Source organism: Rhinopithecus bieti, unplaced genomic scaffold (genome assembly GCF_001698545.2).
Source record: "Rhinopithecus bieti isolate Rb0 unplaced genomic scaffold, ASM169854v2 scaffold_26532, whole genome shotgun sequence".
Classification (NCBI taxonomy): Eukaryota; Metazoa; Chordata; class Mammalia; order Primates; family Cercopithecidae; genus Rhinopithecus; species Rhinopithecus bieti.
In genome coordinates this window covers 996,634-1,016,549 of record NW_016812934.1, presented here as the reverse complement: position 1 = coordinate 1,016,549, position 19,916 = coordinate 996,634, and the positions used below count along the sequence as shown (strand labels likewise).

Sequence of the window (19,916 nt, the reverse complement as noted above, 5' to 3'; positions counted from 1 at the left end):
AAAAGCTTAAATATCTTTCTATGCAGTATTACCCCAGTAACATGGTTTCTTATCACTCACATCCAGGAAGTGTATCTATAGCCACATCTCTAAAGTTCTATACTGGGAATCTCCCTTACCCTCCACAAGATGTACCTGATAGAGTGACCCAGACCCTCATCTTTGAGCAACTCCAACCATTGCCTGACAAAGACGAGGAAATCAAGGGCAAAGATTCAACGTTCTCCCTGGGTGTGAAAGTATCAAGTGGTGCCCCCAGTGACTCCTGCAAACTCCAGACACCCTTTTCCATGGCCTCATGATATAACAACTCATGCCTCATAACCAGATTTGGCTGCCCCTGCAGGTATAACTCCTGCCTGCCAGTCTACTGGCAGAAACCTGGTCACTGCTATGGGTCACTGCAGGATTGGTGGCAGAGGAATTAGACACACATGCAGAAATATAGAGGTGTGAAGTGGGAAATAAGGGGTCTCACAGCCTTCAGAGCTGAGATCCCTGAACAGAGATTTACCCACATATTTAGTAACAGCAAACCAGTCATTAGCATTGTTTCTATAGATATTAAATTAACTAAAAGTATCCCTTATGGGAAATGAAGGGATGGGCCAAATTAAAGGAATAGGTTGGGCTAGTTAACTGCAGCAGGAGCATGTCCTTAAGGCACAGATCCTCATGCTATTGTTTGTGGCTTAAGAATGCCTTTAAGTAGTTTTCTGCCCTGGGTGGGCCACGTATTCCTTACCCTCATTCACATAAACCCACAACCTTCCAGCGTGGGCATTATGGCCATCATGAACATGTCACAATGCTGCAGACATTTTGTTTTGGGGCCAGTTTATGGCCAGATTTTGGGGGTCCTGCTCCCAACATGTCCCCCTTTGATTTGCAAATCGATAAAAGCAAGGGCAGCTTTATCACAGTGAGCTACTTCTTGCAGGAGTCAGGATCCACATCTGCAGACTATACAAAGACAACACAGATTAAAAGCACAATCGTCACTGAAATCAGAGCTTCCAAGTGTTTTCATCCATTTTAATGGGTTACTAGCTAATTTGTCTGCAGCTCTTTTAAGCACTCCAGTTCCTGGCATTAAGGTCAGGTGTGCCTGGGATACTTTAAATATTTGTTCTTTAAGTTTGCAATATCCAAAGACAAGTTTTTAGTCTTTCTAGATGCTTTGTTATTTCCCTAATTTTGATCTTAAGAGCTACTAATAGTTTCCACAAATCCTTATGTTGTTTAGCTCCTACAGCAAGCCATATCATTAGGTTGAGGAGCCATATGCTGCCATGGTTCCAGATAATAGGAACTCTTGCCATACTTATCACTTCTACCAGCTGACCTTTGTGTTCAGATCAGCTGAACATAGTGTGGTCATGGCATGCAGACTGAGATGTGCAATTCAAGCTAAACATCCCCTTAGGGGACCAATCAATAATGATTCCATAGGAATCGTTGTGCAGCACCTCTGCCTGTTCTGCAATGCAATCTTCCTAAATGAGTATGTTCATTTTTTCTAACTGGGTCAGATCCTCTCTACAAATAGGTTTTTGAGGGTGACAAGATTGACAAATATATCCAATACCTATAATTGTTCTGTGTCAGCCCTTGTTGAAGAAATATTCACGGCAGTGGTGATAACCACTATCATAGCTATCATTAAATTATTGTGTCTGGTTGTCCTGCTTTCCTCAGGTTTTCTTCCACCATCTGTGACAGCTTCTTGACCTGTTTCCAGGTGGGTGGTTGTGTTTGGGTGTTGCTCGTGACAGCTGGGGTCCTCCTCAGCGTCCATCTCAACATAGCTGCAACCAAGGGGTCCTCAGGATCCTCCAGAAATCTCTTCCTTGGCATCTGGCTCATGATAAGGTTTCAGGTGTCTTGATGGTATCCAAATCAGCTGTTGATTTTGGCCTGGAGAAACACAAGCATAACCTCTACCCCAAGTTATTTTACCTATTTCCCAACTTTTTGTTATTGGATCTCTCTACCAAATCAGTTGTTCTACTTCTGTCTTTGCAGCTGGTTTCTGTAGATGCTGTTCAGCTGCTGGTAACATCTGGCCTTTGGGCAGGCTCAAAAAATTTAAAGTTAATAATGCTAGATTCAGTTGCGTCTATGGGGTTCCATATTCTATTTCCGCCCCCCTTCTGCTTTTGCAACTGCTGTTTTAGGGAAAGATTCATTCTTTCCACTATGGCTTGTCCTTGAGAATCGTATGGGATACCAGTAATGTGTTTAATATTCCACATAGAGAAAATGTAGCTAGAGCTTGGTTAGTATAGCCTGGGGCATTATCTGTGTTAATAGAAGCTGGAATGCCTATCACCGCAAAACACTGCAAAAGATGACGTTTAACACAGGCAGAAGACTCTCCTGTTTGGCATGTAGCCCAGACAAAGTGAGAAAATGTGTCCACACATGTATACAAGCTAGTCTCCCAAATGAGGGAACATGTGATATCCATTTGCCAAGGAGAGTTAGGTTCCAATCCTCAAGGATTAACGCTGGTAAAAGATGAATGTACCACCACTTGGCAAGTTGGGCATCTCTGGATAATAGTTTTAGCTTCTTTCCAGGTAATGCTGTATCTACGTTTGAGACCAGAGGCAAAAACATGGGTTAAATTGTGAGAGTGTCTAGCATTAGTTATTGCATTAGCAACTACGTGATTAGCCATTTGATTCCCTTCAGTTAAAGATTCTGGAAGGGGTGTATGAGCCCTAATGTGAGTGATGTGAAAAGGATGCATTTTACTCCTAACTGCTGTTTGCAATTGGGTAAATAAAGTCATCAGTTTTCTATCTGTATGAAATCGTAATCGAGCATTTTCAATTAACTGGAATGAACCACGTATGAAGAATCAGAAATCACATTAATAGGCTATCAAAAGCATTCAATACCTCAGTTACTGCTACAAGCTCTGCTTTTTGAGCTGAAGTACAGGACGTCTGGAAAACTACCTTTTGATCCAGAATAAGATGATTTACCATTATAGACCCATCTGTAAAACAAAACACTTAGGAGGCTGCAGGTTGTTTACCACAGGAATTGTAAATGCAAACCATTTACAATCTTGCTCAGCTACAGGGATAGTAAAGAAATAGTCTTTTAAATCTGACTATTAAAGGCCATTTTTGGGGGGTGGGGAATTATAGCAGGAGAAGGCAATCCTGGCTGTAATGCTCCCATAGGTTGTATAACTGAATTGATGGCTCTTAAGTCAGTTAACATTCTCCATTTACCTGATTTTTTTTCTTGCAAAAACTTGAATTCCATGGGGAAAATGTTGGAGCTATGTGCCCATTTTCTAATTGCTCAGTAACTAGTTTCTCTAAAGCCTCCAGATTCTCTTAGCTGCCAGTATTCTATCCAAATTGGCTTATTTGTTAACCATTTTAAAGGTATAGGTTCTGGAGGCTTCACAATGGCTGCCATCAAAAATTATTTCCTAATCTTTAGCAGGAACTTTGTTTTTCCGCTTGAAGCAGTTCTTGCAAACCTTGCAAATTTTTTTCTAGTCCCATACCAGGGACATACCCCATTTCATGCATTGTATATTGACTTTGAGGGCTATATAATTGTTCTAGAATTAGAACTTGTGCTCCCCATTGTTGTAATAAATCTCTTCGCCATAAATTTATAGGTACAGAAGTTATAATTAGTTGACTAGTCCCAGGTTGTCCATTGGGCCCTTCGCAATGCAAAATATAACTACTTTTATATACTTCAGGGGCTTTACCAACTCCAACTATGTTACATTGAGCAGGTTAAATTGGCCATGTGGACAGCCAGTGCTGTAAAAGAAATGATTGAAATGTCCACTCATGTATCTACCAAATGTTTAAATTTCTTTCCCTGAATACTTATTTCATAGGTAGGATGTTTATCAGTAATGATTTACCCAATAAGCTGCTTTGCCTTGCTGCTTTGTGCTTCCAAATCCTCCTGTTGGTTTAATTTCACTTTTTCCCATTCCCACATACGGCATAACGAGGAGCCTTTTTCCCATTCCCACATACGGCATAACGAGGAGCTATGCTATGTGCTCTCCTGGCTCTGCTTTCCAAGGAACAGATGTAGATATAACAATTTGAATTTCCCCATTGTAATCTGAATCAATGACTCCTGTATGTATTTGTACCCCTTTTAAACTTCAACTAGACTTTCCTAAAAGTAATCCTATTGTCCCTGCTGGCAAGGGTTCACAGACCCCTGTTGCGACCTTTTGAGGGGGTTCCCCAGGCAGAAGGCTGTTTTTGTACAGCATAAATCTGCAGCACTACTGGCTGTGGCAGGGGAAGACATTGTACAGGGTTGAGGGAATGGCCTGAGCTGGAAATGCCCCAGTTTAGAACGGGGCCCGGGATGGGCCCCTCATGGTGTTTCCTGAAATCGGGTTCCCTTCTTTATCAAACTTAGAGTGACACTGATTAGCCCAATGGTCTCCTTTTTTACATTTTGGACATATTTTAGGATCAACAGTTTTCTTTTTTTCTGGCAGCCTGACTCGCTAATTTTTTTCTACTTTTTTAGTATGACCATGCTTCCCACAGTTAAAACAAGCTCCAGGAAATGGTGTATTTCCCTTATCCACTCTCAGTTCTGCCAATGCCCATGCTAGCAGAGCAGCTTTATGCAAATTACCTCTGATACTATCACAGGCCTTGATATAATCAACTAAATGCTTTCCCTCTAATAGGTTGCAGAGCAGCCTGGCAATCGGGATTAGCATTGTCAAAAGCTAGTAACTGCAACATTATAGCCTGAGCAGCTGAATCTGCAATGATCTTTTAAGAGATTCCTGTAACTGAGCTATAAAATCAACGTATGATTCTCTTGGTCCCTGTTTTATAGCAGTAAAGAAAGGATGTTTTCTCCACCTGAAGTGATTTTTTTCCCAAGTTCTAATACACGCTCCTCTAAGCAGTTCTATGGCATCGTCCTGCATGACCAGTTGTGCATCTAAACCAGCCCAGCCACCAACCCCCAAAAGTTGGTCTGCATTTATATTAATTTGAGGTTAGGCCTGGGCATTGTGAGCAGCCTGAATGGAAGCTTCATCTGCCCACCAAGTTTTAAGTTGTAAGAACTGATCAGGAGTTAGACAAGCTCAAGTAAGAGCATCCCAGTCAGTAGGAATCATCTGACTGGAAACAGCAACATTCTTTAACAGTCCCATTACAAAAGGAGAACCTGGTCCATACTGACTTATGGCTTGTTTAAATTCTTTGAGTAATTTACAGCTACATTTGAGCCTTTTCCTTTTAATATTTCCCTGTTGGTCTAGTGAGTATATTCTAACAGGGAACTTTCAAGCCTCTGTATTCACCCTCTTTTCTAGCTTGCTGAATTCCTGCCTGAATAGAACTAAGAGTGGTTGCTCGAGGTGCTGCTCGAACAGTCACTGGCAACTACTTTTCACCCAGTGTCCTCCAGGAAAGAAAGATCTGGGGGGTCTTTTCAGGAAAGAAAGATCTGGGGGGTCTTTTTATTCAGAATGAGGGGGTACAGAAGGGTAGTGATGAACTTCTCCCTCCTTTGCCACTTTAACTGGCAAATAAACATGCTCTGTAACCTCTTCTGTTACTTCACTATACTCTCCTTCCTCATCAGTGTGAAAAAGTTCCAAGGTGGAATGAACCATACCCCACACTTGTCCCATTGTTACCCTGATGCTTCCGAGCTCCCCCTCTCACCACAAGGATTGCTTTAAGAGTACTCAGGTGTCCTCCAGCTAGTTCCAAGTTCTCCAGCCATCACCCTGGCGACCCTTCGACCTGGATTCGAGCCCCCATGATGGATGCCACTTGCCGAGACCAGTTCAGTTGGGGAGACCCGAACCCAATGGTGCTAGAGGAATTAAAGACACACATGCAGAAATATAGAGGTGTGAAGTGGGAAATAAGGGGTCTCACAGCCTTCAGAGCTGAGATCCCTGAACAGAGATTCACCCAAGTATTTATTAACAGCAAACTGGTCATTAGCATTGTTTCTATAGATATTAAATTCAGTAAAAGTATCCTTTATGGGAAATGAAGGGATGGGCCAAATTAAAGGAATAGGTTGGGCTAGTTAACTGCAGCAGGAGCATGTCCTTAAGGCACAGATCCTCATGCTATTGTTTGTGGCTTAAGAATGCCTTTAAGCAGTTTTCTGCCCTGAGCAGGCCAGGTGTTCCTTACCCTCATTTCTGTAAACCCAAACCTTCCAGCATGGATGTCATGGCCATCATGAACATGTCACAGTGCTGTAGAGATTTTATGGCCAGTTTTGGGGCCAGTTTATGGCCAGATTTTGGGGGGGGGGGCTGCTCCAAACACTTAGAATAATCTTTGCATAGCTCTTGTCCCCATGTAGGGCATCGTGGGAAATCGGCCATCGGTGTGCCCAGCCTGCACACATGCCATCTTATTACCCTTTGTGGGCATGCTTGTATGGGGGAAATCTGCATGTGCAGAAAAGATGTATCACAGCTAAAGGGGGCTAGGGGAGGGTCTTCCCCCCCTTTGGAACACAAATGGTGTGCCTATGTTTTGACTGACCTGACACATGTGATCAGATGCACAATTTTCAACTTGCATCAGGTCAGCACTCAGTTGTGGATTATGCAACGTTTTAGGTTGCCCAGCCTGTACATGCTTGGTCACTTTGAATCTGACATCGAATGCTCTTAGTGTATATTAGAAACCTCTCCTACTTTACTGTAGAACCAGGACCTCTTACTTAGCAGAACCTAAGCTTGTGGGGATGGGGACCACAAATTCTGCTAGTAGGTTCCTGGAAGAGAACATAATGAGCCACCCCAACTCACACCCATAGTTCCTAGACCCCTAGATAACACATAGGAATAGAAGGAATAGAGCTATAGACTCTAGTTGGAAACTTGACAGAATAGAAACATAGCTTTATATTAAACAGCAAGTTGCTCTGAGAAGAGCATAATGTACTATTGCAGAAAAAGGGATGGCTTCCTTGAATCATATTTTCTATAGTTATTAGTGCTTAAGTCTCTTAAAGAAGTCTGCATCTGGATTTTGTCTTTTCCAGGCTCAAGAAGTATCTGAAAATGACCTGGCCTGCCGCCTCTCAGCTAATTAAAAAACTGTGACAAATGTAAAAGAGAGGCAGGAGGAAGTGATCATCTGATGGTTCTGGTCTGCCCTGAGATGTTTATCTGTAATAACGACACCAAAACCTGGACTACTCAAGTATATAGGATGACCCTACGACTGAACATGGGTTAAAACACCTTCAAATGACCTCTACTTTTTCCCAATTTGGTTGAAGTGGCATCCCTCCAAAAAGTTTTATGATTCTTCATGAGGAGCCAAGTGGTGTCAAACCTAGTTACTCTGGGATAGGTGTTAGGGATGAACTCAATGGATGGGACCTAGGGTCAAATTCCTATGCACTCAAACTTCATGTTGGCTATGTCTTATGATGGGAGCTTTGGGCAACTGTTCTCAATGTGTCTGTGAGCCTGCTATTTAGTTGGATACAGAGCTCCAGAACTTTAATCCTGGTCTGGCTGTATTGACTAGCTTGCCCAACAACCTGTTTCACTTGAGTGCATGGCCTCTAGAATTTTCTAAAACTCCGATTAGTTGAGGTAGATATAAAAAGAATGAACAATCAGTCTTTACAATAAGACTGCTAGCTCCTCATTCCCTTGTTAAGGTACTGGTATCTCTGAAGGCCATGTTGTAACCTACTGAATTAAACATGACCACCAAAAAGCAAAACCTAAGGATGTTTAAAGCTGGAACCATCTTTATATATTCAAATGAATACATGCAGAAATACTATGACCATCTGAAAAATGACCCTCTGAGTTCAGATGACAGATTGTGAGCTTGGTCATTCTAATTTTCTAAATTTAGAATGACTCCAAGAAGACAGTTTAAATGTTTTGTTTCTGCTTTTGCACTTCAAGGGAGTGCTTTTCTCATACTTCAAGGTCCAGCTGGGCTTATTCTTATACCAAAAATAGATTGCAAAGCAGGGCTTTATTAGTGAGCCTTACTTTCACCAGCTGCAAGAAGGGGCCAAGGTTTTTCCTTGGTGTATCGTCCTCTGAAAGGCATTAGCACTGAATGGTATGCCCAGAGTCGGAGACAAGTAGGCATACCTATAGCCTACTGCACTCCAAACTGCCCCACAAGTTGGCAAACATGCATCAGAGAGTCTGTAGCTAACTGTGTATGGTGGCCACATTAGCCAAGAGGCACCCAGGCGCTCTGTAGCCTCCAGAGCTGTGGGACACACTGGCTACCTAGGTGGGCAGGAAAGCCCCCATGCTGGGTGAGGTGCTATCTTGGTGCCCAGGCCCACACCTATGGTATACAGCCATGAGGCTGTGCCTGTACCTCCAGTCTTCCACAGGCGCTGTGACTCTTGCAGTGTTCACCTAAGTACTGTGCAGTCTGAGGGACCTGTGCTAGTCTCACATGGTGCTTACACCAGCATGGATGCTGCCTAACTGCCCCAGTCTCTGGCTTGTGCTTGGGTCAGTCATCTTAGTCCCATGAGAGAGATGTATACCTTGAGAAATGGGCTAAACTTCTCTATGATATCTTTGTGAGCTCAATTCCCATGAGAAAGGATTTAATTTCCCCACAACTTACAGCTGACATCCAACGAGATATTCTTTTATGGGGTTTGCTTTTCAAATGCAGCTACAAGTCCTTCAACTTGTTCAGGCTCAATTTTCAGATGCATATTCAATCAACTCATGGACTCAGCCAAATGTGGTCTTGTTAGCCTCAGGTCTAGAAAGATAATTTTGGGATTAAAGATGACTTCACAGAAACTTATATCTTCCTTTGAATTGCTGTTGATAAGTCATGTCAGCTCACAATAGATGCTGTCTGTAGCCACTGGAATTTATCCTCATACAGTCATAAGACTTTCAGTTACCATAGAGCTTTAACCTTTAACTGCTTAAATTGTAGCTTTCCAGTAGCCTTTGACTTACCAATCACCGTACTTAAGGTGGAGAAGCAGTGTTGACAAAAGGACAGAAACAAGTCTGAAACAACTCGGAAGCTATAGGTATTGTCTGAGTGTCTATGTAAAGGATACCGGCATGTGTCATAGCACTGTCTTTGCAATACTGATGCCATCTTCTGACAAGGAACATCTCATGCTAACCTTACCAAAATGAGTCTGTATAGTTTCTCCCTTTTATAAAAGTTAAAATATTCAAAGAGATAGAAGGCACATTAACTTATGTCTCCCGCTCATTCTGAACCAACTGACCAGCATGTAAGCCAACAGGTGGCCTTTGTGAGCAGCCTGGAGACTTTTCAAGGCTCTGCCAGCCATGTGAGCATGTTAGCATTCAGCCCCAGGTTCAATGTTGACTGTAAAATGATTGGCTTCGTCTATAGCCTTGCATGCTTTGTGACAGGTACAATTCATAATGATATGGTCTTCATGTGGCTTAACAGAAACTGGAAAATTTTGTTTCCAGTCTCTATAGCCCACCTCTGGTACTGAAGAGGCCTTTGACTTCCCAGCAGTAAGTGTATGGAATCCCTGAGACTGGGCATTTATGTGAACAGGACCAGACTACGGATGGTGGTACTTCAACTCTACTTCTGCACAGAATGGCCTTTTCCCAAGAATTCTTTGCTTTAACAATTTTATAACGTGGCCATGTGAAGCTGGCAGTGTCACTTCCTAGTGCCTAGTGTAGCTGAAGATCCTCTGGGTACAAGCTCTTGGGCTTTGTATGGCTGGGATCGACCACCCCAATAGAACTACCTGAATCTCACAGGGAGTGTCTACTCTTTATTATATATGCAGGTTGTCATTTTTTGGCACTGTCATTAATAAGAAATGAATGTCTTATTTGTTGAATGAGTTCTTAACAGAAATGACAGCAGTTGAATAAGTTCGTAACAGAAATGATAAGCCCAGATGGAGGGTGGTTTTGTTATCTGCAGGTGAACCACTAGAACCTCCGACCTTGGATTCAGATCACTCTTTCCTCAGATGACTTCAGAGGCTTCCCCAGACTGAGTTCTGATTGTAGTGGCTCTCGATAGCCTCCAGTTTGCCATTTGTTTTCATTTCCTTCCTTTCCATGGCTTCTGTTTCTGAAATTCTAGGTTGATCTAAAGTATCCTGAAAGCAGAAACTTCTGTGGCTGTTGCTAGTAAGATTCCATCTTTTCAGTCTCTTGTATGATACTGTTGACATAGAGCAGCTTCCCTGGAAGAAATAGCTGTTTTCCTTCAACAGGTATTGCTTTTATCAGAGCTTATGATCAGCTAGAAAAACCTTTAGATGCTTGCTTCTATCGAAATGGCTTTAGGCATTATCTCTAAAGATCAGATTAACCTCTTGTAACCAGGAACTTCACCCGGAACAATGTTAGTTACTAAAATATGATCTTAGACCCTGTTTGAGTATTCTATGCCATTGACCTTATTTCAGAATTATAAGCCTAAAGGAAAAACACTTCATAACTTAAGGAGAAAATAACTGTCCTGCTAACCACTGCTTGCAAATCACTTGCTTGCAAATCACTTGCTTGCAAATCACTTGCTTGCAAATCACTTGCTTGCAAATCACTTGCTTTCACTTTTGTGTGCAGTTTTGAACCACAGATAAGAATTTCTCAGGCAGTAAACCGTTCTAAGCCAGGGGATTTGGGAGTGTAGGGTTCTGAGGTGGGCATCACTAGGACCTTATTGGTCTGGGTTCATTCTCCAAGAACCTGGAGAGACAAGTATATAACAGTTTGGAGGGACACTGGTAACAAGAGTCTGCTAGGTTGTACAGGTCTCAGATTTGTTGGCCTATCACTGCCTGGGAGTCTGCTTGCATGAAAAGAACAAAGACCATTAGATTTATCAGACTGTGAGCCTATAGACTTGAAATGTATCCAACAGCTGAGATCTAATCAAGGAGTTAAGTTTATCCTTTATACCTGAGAGTCTAAGAGCCATTTAATAAATACCTACCAAAAACCTGCCTATCTTTATCCCATCATTCTTTAAGCAAGTACATAACAGTAATACTGCAGTGATAGTGACCACTGGTCAGACTAGAAAGTCTTAACGACCAACAGCTACCCCCAAGAGGGATTTTCAAAACATTTGAGAAAAGTCTAGGCTTCTCCTGGCCAAAATGGAATTACAGGATTAGATTTATCTTCCTGCCTGAAAAAACTAAAAACAGATAAAACATCAAGAGTCTGAAAACTGTTCTATCAAGAGCACAAGACTGATGCCTAAGAGGGGAAATAAATAAGGTGACCCTGTAACTTGCCCAGTTTACTGGCTGGAGAGTATCTAGAATGCAGCCCAGGCACAGGCAACACAGCCTAGCAAACTCCCTGAGTTGAATTCTGGCTGGCCCAGGTAGCTAGAATTAGCAGGGCAGAATGCTGGAGGAGACAGCCACACACACAACACCCCAGAGAACCACAGAGGGTCCTCCTTGAATCTTCAGCTGAATGCTGAGCTCCAGATGCATGTGAAGAAACTACCTTAGGCCAGGGAAGAGCCACCCAAAAGGACTTTAAAGGAAATGATCCTTGGAACTCACATAGCACTTGAAATAATTTTATTCTTAGCATCCAAAATAGAAACCTAACTCATGGGACATAGGACAAAGTACTCAAAGGTGTTGCCTCAGTAATGGAATAAGTCCTGGACTAGAGGCTCTCTTAATCCTGATAAAACCTAAAAGCAAGGCTCAAAAGGATCTAGCTGACCAAGTAACTATCTTAGAATAAGGTATAAGAATAATTCTAGAAATACAAAAATATCCATAGTCACAATTTTGGGTATCCAATCAAATGTCCAGGCATATGGAGAATCAAGAAAATACAACTCCTGACTGGGTGTGTTGACTCACGCCTGTAATCCCAACACTTTGGGAGGATGAGGCAGATGAATTGCTTGAGGCTGGGAGTTTGAGACCAGCCAGAGCCAACATATTGAGACCTCATTTCTTCAAAACTTTTAAAACTTAGCTGGGCCTGGTGGTATGTGCCTATAGCCCAGCTACTCGGTCTGAGGCAGGAGGGTTGCTTGAGTCCAAGAATTTAGGGCCACAGAGAGCTATGATTGTACCACTGGCACCCCAGGCTGGATGACAGAATGAAACCTCATCTCTAAATTTTATAAAAGTACAACACATCAATAAAAAACAGGTCTAGAAATCATAACTAGAACAGGGACACTCAGATACCTACATCCCATACGTTCGAGAAAGAAAACTGAACATGTTAAACGGAGGCATGAAAGATTTGAAAGACAACTAGTGACTTAAGCAAAGCTAGAAGGTACAGCTTACTCATACCCAGGCTCTATGATATGGCCTGCTCCTAGGCTACAAACCTGTGTGGCATATTACTGAATACCATAGTCAACTGTAACAAAACAGTATTTTCATCTTAAAGTATAGTAAAAATAGGGTGTAAAGGATAAAGTATACCTGCACAGGGCACTTACTGTGAATGGTGTCTGCAGGACTGGAAGCTGCTGTGAGTCAGTGAATGTGAAGACCTAGGATGATACTGTATACTACTGTAGACTTCATAAACATCATATACTTAAGCTACATTATCTTCATAAAACTTTAGTACCAAATTATCTTTAACTTACTCTTTAACTGTAACTGAAATTTTGGTAATACTTAGCTCAAAACACTGTAGAAACATATAGAATGTCTTTATCCTTATTCTATAAGCTTGTTTCTATTTACTCTTTAGATCTTTAAGCTAAGATGTAAGCACACAAAGTAGCCTTGGCCTACATAGGCTCAAGATCCCAATAGCACGTTCCCTGCCTCTACACCTTGTCCCACTAGATCTTCAGAGGCAGTAACACGGATGGGGTTGTCATCTCCTATGATAACAATGCATCCTTCTGGAATGCCTCCCTAAGAACCTGCCTGTGACTGTCTTAGTTAACTTGATATGTAGAAGGAAATACTCAAATAGTAGATAAACCAGTAAGCAGTCACTGAAGTATCATGTATTGCACATAACTGTATGCTATACTTTCATATGACTGGCAGTATATTAGGTTTCTTTTCATCAGCATTGTTGCAAACAGGCGTAATGCATTGCACTACAATATTATGACAGCTATAGCATCACTAGGCAACAGGAATTTTCAGCTCCACTAATCTTATGGGAACACCATCTTATACACTGTGGCATGTGGCTGTAATTGGAGTCCCCGAAGGGCGGGGAGGGACAAAACATGGCCAAAAGGTTCCAAATTTCATGAAAACCATAAACCCACAGATCCCAGGAGCTCAGTGAACTTCAAGAAACATGAATTGTTGCTTGTTTTTAAGCAATCTTATTTAAGATGTTGTCCACTGTCTTCTGGCTTGAATTGCTTCTAAAGAAATGTTTCTTATTCTTCTATACATTACACGTTTTAAATTCCCTTAACTAAGCTATACTATAAGGTACTGAGAAAAGCTGACAACATACTTATTCCTAGTGAATCTTACACAAAAGCAAAACAATTCTTTCAGCTTCTGTTTTTCCCTCTTTTATCATTGGCAGACTTCTATGATGGTATAAGAAATGCTAAAGAAATTCAGGTAGGAGGGAAAAAATACCAAGTAAATCCCCAGAAATAGTAAATATGTAGGTCAAGACTTATTTTAAAGATAACTCAGTTTAAAGAAACAACGTATCACAGGGTTTATAACATGTAGAAGTAAATTGACTATAGCACAAAGTCTGGGAGAAGAGAGAAGTATAGCTTCTTGTATGTGAGGTGGCATATTCAAGGTGGACAGGGAGTTTAAGCATATACTGTAAGCCCTAAAGCAACAAAAACAGTTATAGCTAAAAAGTAGACAAAGGAGATAGAAGAATAAAAGGCAGAAAAAAACAAAAACAAATTACACAAAAATAGATGGTATACTTAAATCCAAACATGAGATAAATATGACCCAAATAGCACTACTAAAGTGCATGGATTTTCAAAGTTCATAAAAATAAGTTTCTTGGAGGCAGCCTATGGTTGGGTCTTTGTCCAAGGACACAAAAGGTCAATGATGGGAAGATATACCACACTAACATAGGTCAGAAGAAAGCTGGAGTGGTTATGTCAATATCAAAATGCCTTGGAGCAAGGAGTGTTACCAGGCATGAAGCCACTCCATAATGACAGTAAGAATTAGACTAGATATCTATGTAAATGTACAACTCTTAGTAACAATGACTTAGAATTCTAACTCTCCAATTTGGAGTTGAATATACTCAATTCCCTTTCACTACTGCTTATGAGCTGTAGCTGTAGAGCTTTTTCCAGTGTGTCAGAGCTGAGGTTAGAGCAGCTAACAGAACTAGGGTAGTGTAACAAAAATGCTATATTAAATTGAATAAGCTAGGCTTTGGTTAAGCACCTTGCCTTTTAAATATAAAAGAGCAAACTGAACACTTGGCCTATTGGTGACATTAAGGGAAAAAGAAAAATGTACAAATATGAGATTCTCAAGACAACACAAATGGACAGCAAACACAAGGAAATGCGCGTTCTTATATACAACATTGGATACATTTGTCACACTGGTTTAAAAAAATGCAGGCAGCCAGGCACGGTGGCTCACACCTTTAATCTCAGCACTTTGGAGGGCCGAGGGAGGCGGATCACTTGAGGTCAGGAGTTTGAGACCAGCCTGATCAACATGGAGAAACCCATCTCTACTAAAAATACAAAAAATTAGGTGGGCGTGGTGGTGCATGCCTATAATCCCAGCTACTCGGGAGGCTGGGGCAGGAGAATTGCTCGAACCTAGGAGGCAGAGGTTGCGGTGAACTGAGATTGCCCCATTGCACTCCAGCCTGGGCAACAAGAGCAAAACTGCCTCGAAAAAAAAATCCAGGCTGTCAAGAATGGGGAGAGGCATCACCTACCAAGGAATATGAAGAAGTGTTTATCCTTAAACAGGGATAGCAAATTTTTAGGAATAGATACCAGGGTCTTTAGTCCTTCCTGATTACACATCATATATACTTACCAAAACGTATGTAGTTCTTTAGAAATTGAGATTGTGCTATTTCCAGGCCAAAATTAGGAACCCACTGTGTTGGGATCTCCAAACTCTGCCCAGTGTCAATGATTCACAAGTAGGACTCACAGTGCAGCCATGGCTGCACTGATGGCCATTACTTACACAATGAAAGATCCAAAGCACAATCAGCTAAGAGAAAAGGCACTGGGGCAAGGTCTGGAAGAAAATACAAGCTTGAGTGGCCTCTCCCAGTGTGGTCACCCAGCACAGGCTTAACTCCCCAGCTATGAGTACAACTCATGATGTGTCTTCTGCCAGGGAAGCCTGTTAGAAACTCAGCACCTAAGGTTTTAATTGAGGTCTAGCCACAATAGGCATCCTCTGCTTTAGTACCTATTCAAATTCCAAACGCCAAGAAAAGGTGTTCATATTGTTTGCACAAGTGACTTGGGCACAATGAGTCATTCTCAACAGGGAGTGGTGGGAACCTGCACACAACCCAAGTTCAAGTGAGTATCCTGCTATAGTAACACTCTTCTATGCACCTGCCTTCCCAGCTTGGGCCATTTCCCTTTCTCTGCATCCTTGGAGTCCTTTTGCCGAGAATCTGTTCATTGAAACTTGTCTTTTGGATATGTTGATGTTGTTCTGTTGTGAATTCTGGGTTCTACAAATAGAAATCTCACAGGAGCCCATTATAGAAGTCTCCAGGGTCGGGATTATGATTCTCTTTGTAGTGTAAGTTGTCAAGGAGGCACCTCCTTGGAACAGTGTTCATCTTAGCTCTCAAGTCATGCTGGAAGAATGGGCAACATGGCTCTGCCACACAACCTCTCAGTAGCATGAAATTTCCTAGCAGAAATCTACTTCTAGCAAAGCTGTATGCTTGTAGTAGAGCCTGAATGAATTGTAAGAATTGGTGGAGCTAGTCAATGAGCGTGATCCTAGGCTGTAATCGGTTTTTGAGGAATTTGGCATGTTGGTTCCATGCATGACAAATGGTCAAGAGGTACTTTGTAGATCCTATTGGGAAAAGGCTGAATAACAAATCTCAGAATTGAGAGGACTGTCAGCTTGTGAAGATGTGACTATGGTAGGAGAGATCCACATTTGAGCTTTCATGTGAATATTGCCTCTGTTTCTGTTCTGAAGCAGGTACTATAAGCATGCAGAGTAACTCTTGATGCTGTCCTGTGGACCTAGTTGTCCTAGAGAAGATCCTGTTCAGACAAATAACACAGGCAAACACTTTTGGCTGCTGAGGTCTTTCCACAAAGAAGGGAATCACACTGACCTTTTTCCCTGAGATGTGCCCTTCAAGCCAGTGGCCCAGAGAGAAGTTCTAAGGGATGACAGGCACAGTCCTCAGACTCTGAAACATAGCTGGAGACTGACTAGTTCAAATCCAGAATCCTTGGCTATGAGGATCCCTGTAAGGACAGATGTGCCACCATACTTGTCAGATTCTTACTCTTCATTCATAGGAACTCATACCTCTAAGCATGTTCAGCACTGAAGCCAGTTCTAAGTTCTAGTTTCCAAAGAACAAGTTTATGGTCTCTAAACCTTGCTCTGTCAATGTCTCAATCTGCCGGTTTTGCTGTTACCTGTGTCCCTTTGATGTGGACCTATGCAACTTAGGATTTCCAGGCTGGGCCTGGACTCTTTCCTCACCTGTGTTATGCATGAAACAGAAGCCAATAAAGCCCACTCTTTCCTCACCTGTGTTATGCATGAAACAGAAGCCAATAAAGCCCACTGAGTCCCCAGAGGAAAAGTGTGGTGCAGGACTGCAGTCCATGACCATTTCACCAAGTTTTTATTTACCAGAGGCTGACTAAAGATGCCAAGGGAACTGAGTTCTCATTTCCCAGCTTGGTATCCTTTTTGTGGGGAGCTAGCTCTGACACTACTCAGCAATGTCCTCCCCCTCAGGGAGCAGCATGAAATCCTAGTCTGTGCCAAGCTTCTGCTGGCCAGCCTTTGACAAGTCTGACTCCTCTCATTGTTGAACATCCAAATAGCGACCAACAAAATGATCTTCACTCCCCATAGAGAGCACAGCTCTCCAATAGTCCTATAAGTGTATCCTCAGACCAAGAGGTTTCTTGGGCTGGAATAATCTTCTGACCTATACTTAAGATCAAAGTGAAGATGGTTATATGTTCCATCATGGCTGCTGCAAATGTCAAATGTGTTTAAATTTACAGGCATCTCTTCGAATTTATCCTTGAAAGTGGGATATGGACTCCCGCTATCCAAAGTTTTAGATGGGGAAAATGCAATCCCAGCCAACCTAAAACCCCAGTCAATTTCCCCATATGTCACTAAAACCCTCTTAAAACCCATGACAATCTAAGGAACTCAAAACAAGCATTTATCTGTGTACAGTACACAATGGTGCTATAGACAGGATAGCATGAATTATGACTTCTTTCTATACCACAATAAAGTACTACCAAAAGAGATGCTGTAAATGCAAATGCTAGCATACTTCAAAGTAAAACTGGGCTTCATCAGTGCAATGTTTAGTCACTTTGTCCTTCAAGTTTAAGGGGAATTAGAGTTCACTAGAAAACAGATGGGAAAATTAACCAAGAGTCAACCACCTCTGAAGTCCAGGAATGGTGTACAGTCCTGTGGCCCAAAGTAGATGAAGGTGGCCTACCATCTGAAGCCATAGAACAAGAGTCAGAGTATGTTGTCTTCCCTCTGTTTGCAATTATGTGGCTTGAGACTTTGTATGCTCTTGCAAGTGAGCGTAAGAGAAGCATTGTACTCAAACCTGCAGTCATGCCTGCAGTTCAAGGATTTTAAAGGCCTGGCATTATCTAGCCTATTTTGCTAATGAGAAGTATCAAACTGAATGTGTTTTTCAGTGGCAATTTCTTGGCCCTTGCTAATGAGAGCTGGGTTTAGTTGACAGTCACTATTTAAAATTCTGCAGTCTCAGAAGTTTTTGTGGGTATAGTATAATTCTCTAGAAATAGGGAGCTAGACCTTGCTTAAATAATTCTTGGTTCCTGGGTCCTCATAGAGACAGAAGAAACAGAAATAAAAACCTTAGGTATAGGGACTTCAAGTTCTAGTCATCCCTATGTGAATGCAGTGGAATTCTACCGAGATACTCCTGAGACTATACAACCAAGTTCTTAGTAGTGGGGTCCTTCACCTGAGTGAGCTCAGCCCCCTCCATGGAAACCTGGGCTGTCTTCTGTCCTGTGGGGCTCTGGAATGGCCCTCAGTGGGTCTGAAAGTAGATTTCTAAGCAAGATGCTCTCTGGTTCTACCCAAAGGCCTTTACAGGATGAATTACTGGGATTAGTGTGGTCAACTTGGTTTTGCCAAAGGGGCATGAATGTAAGCCCTCATTGGGGAGGGTCTGCCCTTCTCTGAGAACTTCTAACAATGTCATTTTTCATAAGGACATCTCCACTTGAATCTGATACATGAAGTTGTATTTCTTACCTTGGATCTGATTCCTGAACCTGTCCTTGTGGATCAAAGCTCTTATATCCTGGTCAAATGGGAAGAAAGAAGCTTTGAGTCCCAGTTACTTCAGGCAATGGTGTTCTGTCCTTCATCAGGAAGTCTACTGGCCTGTGAGCTGACCTTCTCATAATAGTTAATTCACCTTGTGTCTATCTTCTCTCTAAACACCATCTGCATGGAATCCCCTATACAAATACCTCGATCAGGATCCTAACTGGAGATAGAATCCATCTCTGATTACCCATAGGCATGAGCAGGATTGAGGGAACCAACAAGAGACATTGGTGTGTCCCTCTGCTCTCTCAGGACTTCATGACCACCCAATCCCTCCCAGAGCTGAGAGGACAGGGGAAGTAAACAGTGCTCTTGGGCCTGACTGAGCTATTATCATGGAAGCCGAAGTCATAAAGGGAAGTGGCCCCTGGCTGGGGAGAAGGCAACTGACTAACCTCCTTTCACTTGTCCCTCCATCACCTGCTGGTGCCTCTCATTGACTATATCTACTCACTCTCTTGCCCTGTCTTCCAGGTGAAGACAAACAGGTGATCCTCTCTGAGCACAGGACATGGTAAAGAAGTTCTCAGGGAAGGGCCAACCCTCTAAAGATGTCATTTCTTACAAGGACATATCCACTTCAATCTGATACAAGAAGTTGTCTTTCTCTCCTTGGATCTGATTCCTGAACACTGTCCTTGTGGACTGAAGCTCTTATATCCTGATCAAGTGGGAAGAAGGAAGCTTTGAGTCCCAATTACTTCATGCAATGGTGTTCTGTCCTTCATCAGGAAGTCTACTGACCTGTGAGCTGACCTTCTCATAACAGTCAACTCACCTTGTGTCTATCTTCCATCTAGACACCATCTGCATGGAATCCTCCATACAAATACCTCGATCAGGATCCTAACTGGAGACAGAATCAGTCTGATTACGCATAGGCATGAGAAGGAGTTGAGAGAACCAACAAGAGAAGTTGGTGTGTCCCTCTGCTGTCTCAGGACTTCATGACCACCCCACCCTTCCCAGAGCTGAGAGGATGGGGGAAGTAACCAGTGCTCCTGGTAACAGGCTTCTGGAATCCTCCTGACTGAGCTGTTGTCATGGAAGCTGAAGTCATAAAGAGAAGTAGTCCCTGGCTGGGGAGAAGGCAACTAACTACCCAACCTCCTCCACTTTCTATCACCTGCTGGTGCCTCTCATTGACTACATCTACTTGCTCTCTTGTCCTGTCTTCCAGGTGAAGACAAGCAGGTGATCTTCTCTGAACACAGGACAGAGTGAAGTTCTCAGGGAAGGGCTGACCCTCCAAAGATGTCCTTGTAAGAAATGACATCTCCACTTTGATACATGAAGCTATATTTCTCTCCTTGGATCTGATTCCTGAATACTGTCACCATGTACCAAAGCTCTTATATCCTGGTCCA

At 42.3% G+C, this 19,916-nt stretch overlaps 1 long non-coding RNA gene across 7 annotated transcripts in view; it reads right to left on the bottom strand.

Moving 5' to 3' along the window:
* The window catches only part of LOC108512168 (uncharacterized), a 29,367-nt gene extending 9,830 nt beyond the window's left edge, over nucleotides 1–19,537 (bottom strand). For 3 of the 7 annotated variants that reach the window (XR_001880512.1, XR_001880513.1, XR_001880514.1), the window contains exons 1-5: nucleotides 19,328–19,537; nucleotides 16,298–16,433; nucleotides 8,631–8,774; nucleotides 5,703–5,856; nucleotides 1,589–1,917 (exon numbers count right to left, since the gene is read on the bottom strand). This is a non-coding gene — a long non-coding RNA (uncharacterized LOC108512168). Of the gene's footprint in view, nucleotides 1–1,588; nucleotides 1,918–2,357; nucleotides 2,595–5,702; nucleotides 5,857–8,630; nucleotides 8,775–16,297; nucleotides 16,434–18,471; nucleotides 18,521–19,327 lie in introns of those variants that run through there. The other 4 variants (XR_001880518.1, XR_001880515.1, XR_001880516.1 and 1 more) reach the window with 4 other exon arrangements.
* Between the last annotated feature and the right edge of the window lie 379 nt (nucleotides 19,538–19,916).